Source organism: Octodon degus, unplaced genomic scaffold (assembly GCF_000260255.1).
Source record: "Octodon degus isolate 3935 unplaced genomic scaffold, OctDeg1.0 scaffold00055, whole genome shotgun sequence".
Classification (NCBI taxonomy): Eukaryota; Metazoa; Chordata; class Mammalia; order Rodentia; family Octodontidae; genus Octodon; species Octodon degus.
Genome location: NW_004524631.1, coordinates 7,924,675 through 7,929,847, shown reverse-complemented (window position 1 = coordinate 7,929,847; position 5,173 = coordinate 7,924,675). Strand labels below are relative to the sequence as shown.

Here is a 5,173-nt window from a genome sequence, read left to right as displayed (position 1 = left end):
GAGAGAGAGAGAGCAGGGACAGAGTAGCCCTGGAGGTGGGGGTGGAGAGACAGACCACACACCACAGGGGAGACCGGCTTCCCTGGACTTCCAGGCTGGGGGATTGAACCGCGGTCCCTGATGCTCTTGCTAAGCTTGTTCTAAGTAGGTGCTTTAGACCACTGAGCCATCTCTCCAGCCCCTGTCTCTGAATTCTTTGCTATCACTGTCATATATTCTCTTCCTTCTTGGGAAATGACTGAAGCATACAGACTACTAGGTTAATGTTTCCTATGTTTGCCTGTCAAAACATAATTGCTGTTATCCGCAGAACTGGCTATTATGGTCTACTGGACTACATTGGATCATTTTGCTGAATTCACTCACCTACAATATTTGAATGGCAATGGAGTACCCATCTCTGACAAAAACTAAACAAAAAGGGGGATATAAATGAAGGACCATTTTGTAGTGAAAAAAAAAAATATATATATATATATACAAAGTAGTTAGGATAGATATACAGCTACTTTCTCTTAATTCAATGAGAAGAAAGATTGGCACTAATAGTGTGTAGACAAGATATCATGTCTGCATCTTGAACTATGGATAACTGCTATGAAGACAAAACATGAAATGTATTAACTTTTGTAACTGTCCTACTAGCCTGTTCTGAAACTGTCTCGTTGCTATTTCTTTCTCAATAAAAATAATTTTTAAAAATTGCTGTACACAAACTGGTGCAGGACCAGGCAAAACTAGTAAAATAGTTTACATTTCATACAATAGTAACAAGAAAGGTGTTGATGGTCTTAGGGCAGAAACACAATAAGATGCAAATGTCTCTTAAGGATAATTAGTCTGGAAATCAAGAATGAAATGGAGACAAAGGGTGTGTGGGTATTGTATAGAAAATCTGGCCCCAGTTGGGAACTTTCTTTGTACCTGCAATGGCTTAAGGCAAATTTTAGTGGAGAAAAGGCCATTGGGCTCACAGGAGGAGACTCTTGGTGACTTTAAAATGCATTTTTTGGGAAATTGTGGAAACAGCTATCAGCTTGAAGGGAATCTAAAGAGGTTTCAGGAGGCACAAAGTGATATAATAAGCATAAACAATGAGTAAAAATTCCAAAAAGTTGGTTTATCAGGCATCAGCCCACAAGCCTGGTGAGTTTACTATTAAATACGAAGACGGCTCTCATATTATGAGGTTTGCAACAGTTTGATTTGATGATGATAAACTTTGTGAATGAGTCCACTTTCCCAAGCAACAGATGTTTTGTAGGTACCAAAAATATAAACTGGCAGATCTTTTGGTTTTCCAATCAAAGGCAGGTTGCAGTCTGATCTTGCTTTATATGAAGAACCTAAAAGAAAAATCACAAAGGGAAATAGAATGTTCCTTAATATTTTCATGAGTCAAATTTTATAGCCACCACTGTCCTCAGCAAGAGAGGAATGCACAGTGACAATGACTGGTGGAGAGGCATCAGAAGAAAGCGGCAAGGGACTGAAGAGAAGGGGAAGGTGAATATACCAACATGAGCTAATTTGACTATGTGCCGGGTGTCGAGTTGTAAACAAGTTTGTCTGTAATTAAAATGCTTTAGAAGTTCAGATTCAAAAACACATGGGTTTACAAGTATAGAGTTATAGAGCTGTCAGCTATTAGATAGTGATAGTCGAAGCCCTTCTTTCTGCTCAAACATAACTCTTCAACCAGCAGCAGTAATTACGTGGATTTTACCTTTCAAGAACTAGCCAGGGGATCATGATCAATAGCAGCTTTGTCATCTGGGAGGTAAGGCTGCGGGTAAAAGGTCAGAGGGACTTCTCACTTCACAGGCTTCAGGAAAGCAAGCATCTTCTCTCCGATCTTTGTCCCACTACACTAATGCTGTGTGTGTGTGTGTGTGTGTGTGTGTGTGTGTGTGTGTGTGTGAATCTTGGGTCACATTTCTGGTGTAAGCTAATTCCTTTTATTAAACATACTTTAAATTTAAGTATATGATATGACAAACTATACATGGCTGTGTTTCTGAAAGACCCTGGTCCTTAAAGAATATGAGCTAAGCTGGGTGCCTGTGTCTTTATTTTATCATGGATCTTTACTTTTACTGAAATTCATTTCCGCTTTAAAAGTCAAAATAAGATTTAATGCATAAACAGTTTAGAAAGTTTATTTTCTGAATCTTTTCTACTTATAGAGAGTGTAATATTAGAAAGGCAAGTATCTCTCACAAGTCGAAATTGATGTTTAAACACAAAAGATGCATTTGCCAAATTATTTCTTCTCCCTGGTGCTCCTTTAGGGACATACGAGATAGTAAATAGAAATTAATTTCTATCATATGCATGCCTATCTCCTTTACCCTGCAAATGCACTGGCTTCTTTCCAATTTGAACATTCGGGCTCAAAGCTCTTGTCTCTAGTCCTGTTGCTCCGGCAATACCACCATTTCATTTTCTCCACTTAGTAGAGTTGTTTCTATTCTCTATTTCTGCCCTGGGCTTTTTGGTGAGCAAGACAGCCAATATTTAAACAATTCACTATAATCTCAACTTACAATGACTAGTTAGAGAATGAGGCTGTATTAGTTGCCTTAGACCATGCAGGAGAAATCACCCAAGGACAGCAAGGTCAGAAAGAGCTGACACTGACCAAGACAAAGAACACAACAGTGGGGAGAACTTTGGGAGGATATATAAATTCACATCATACCATGTGCACTTGAATGTCATTACATTGAGCATCTAAAGATTTACTGAATTTTAATCTTGATTTTTTTTCTCCTCAGCTCAGTGACCATGAGCATATAATTTCACTGAGCTTCACTTCCTCTTCTGGAGTATCAAGAATCAAAATAGCCTGCCGGGATTCTAGTAGAGAAAGCATGCGTCCTTATGCAAATAGTGCTTTGAGTGCCTTTAATTCTCAAAACCATATTATATTGAAACTGTAGAAAAGAACTAAAGCCAGCTAGAGAAGGGCCATGGGGAATGTGATTATTTTCTTTCTCTATTGTTGAGGCCTTGCAAGGTAGCATTAGAATTCATCCTTAATTTGGTTTGAAATCTAGGTGCTATGTTTTAGGCAGAGTGACAATTTCTATTTACTGCTTTTATTAGCCTGACCTTGCTTCCAATCCAGGTACGCTCTTCTCCTTCTCTCTCTAAATAGCAGTTTCTTTCAAGAAGCAGAGTTTCATTTTCCCTTACCTTGGAGGTGGTCATGGTGTTGTTGTGCTTGCCCTTGCTTGTCTTCTAAGTAGAATGCAGGAGTTGTGCGGCCCCATCCTCCTGGCGGGCGACCTTGTCCTCCAGCAGCTCGTGAGCATTCCACTCTGGCAAGGGACTTTTCCAGCCTTCTCAGAGACTGTCAAGGTAGTGAAACTTGGTTCAAGAAAACCTCCTGAGTAGTGGAAAGGGTATTCTTCACATATAATGGGTTGGTTCTTAATTTTGTCCCATTTTTCTTATGCTTGTCATATTCTTGTAGCTAAGAATGAAAATGCTGAAACACACTAAGGTAAAAATTGAAGGCTTTAATTTTTATTCTTGTCTTTAGACATCCAGGGGATACACTTGAAGTGAGTAATTGTGGACTATTAGAAAAGACTCTTACATACTGAATTTCCCAGACTTCTGCGCAGTGATTTATGTCAAATCTTAAAGTGTACACCTTGCTCATCTCTGATGGGGATCATCAGCCTGGTCCAGCTTTCTGACTCTGTTTCCTCAGCTGGCCACAGCTCATCACTGACATTTGTTCTATACTTGATAAGCCAGGCTGCAGCCTTAGAATGGAGTAGTTTGCCAAGTGGCAGCCTGTGGGCCCAAATCAATCCAAAGCATGTTTTGTTTGATTGGTATAAATTGGGCTAACATTTAAGGATTGACAGATTTCATATGAAATGCGTAACTTGACAGGGAAGAAGACCTGACAGCCTAAACTCAGCTTCCTTCTGAGAGAAAACAAGACCATTCCTCCCTTCTGGTGGGACAGGCTGTTTGCAGGCAGCCCTGCTCAATGCTCTGTGTGCTGCCTGCTTTGCTGCAGCAGGCATGAGCCCTCTGATGTCGGGTGCAGACTTTCACTGAAATCAGTTTGGCTTGTGTGTGTGTCTGTTGGGGCTGGGAAGGGAATGTTTAATTTCTTTTATAAATATGTGCACAAAAATAATTTAAGAAGTCTACGTTGCTTGAAGAGCTTTAAAATATGTAGTAAAAATTGGTGCTTGCTTCTTATTTTCACATTATATCTGTAACAAAATTCATTTTTTATCAAAAAGAAACTTTTCTGCCTTTTGGAAAAAACTTTTGAATCGTAGGATGATACAATTCTGAACCTCTCTAAGCAAATTTTCATCTTTATGAATATATTTTCATTGTCTTTATTGAATTTGTAAAAGAGTATATGGATCTAATATTGAAACTGCACCAAGCATTAATGCATAAAGTATTTTGTGCAAGCTTCCAATGGTGGATTCATGCCATTTCTTTATTTTATTATTCTGGACTGGACTTTCTAGGGAAAACATGGATACACTATCATAATGGTAAATTATATAGTTTAGTCCAACTTCATCAGTGCTATCACAGGAACTTCTTACCAATATAAAGCAAGAACGGCTTTTCCATATTTTCTCCTAATTCTAGCACAAACACCTAATTATAGAACAATAGTTGCAAAAACACATGTTCAGAGCAAATGCTTTTACTGGTAATCAGCGCAACAAAGAATTTTCTGAACAGAAGATGGCTAGCTCACACTTGTCTTTCAGGCCTTCTGTGTTGTTTCCATTTGGTTTTGTTCTCCTGGGTGACCCGTTCTTCTCATCCATCACTTCTTCGGGAAATCAAAAGCCAGAAAGCTGCAAGCCAGACTCTTGTTGAAGACAAACTCTGTGGCCTCCTAGCAGGTTACTGCCTCTTGCTGACGTTCTACTGACCAAATGACTTCTTGCATTTGGGAATTTATTCATGGGTCAACCCTGGCTGATCTCACAGAGCTGGCGAACATTCCTGTCATTCATGGCTTCATGCCTAAGCACGGTCATTCTGTTCCCTTTTAGAAACTCAAAGGAGGATATCGTTGAAAGCAAATATTTCAGATGAAATAGAGGTCCCTTTTCCTTGTTAGCATATGTGTGCCTTCTGCCGAGTCTAATGATCACTCTCGACAAAAGCACTG

General features: G+C 39.3%; 1 long non-coding RNA gene across 1 annotated transcript; it reads right to left on the bottom strand.

Moving 5' to 3' along the window:
• Window positions 1-1,099: 1,099 nt before the first annotated feature.
• On the bottom strand, window positions 1,100-4,839 carry LOC111817333. The gene is made up of 3 exons (XR_002821565.1): window positions 4,751-4,839; window positions 3,199-3,355; window positions 1,100-1,346 (listed from the first exon to the last, which is right to left on the bottom strand). It is a non-coding gene; the product is annotated as an uncharacterized LOC111817333 (long non-coding RNA).
• Window positions 4,840-5,173: the final 334 nt, after the last annotated feature.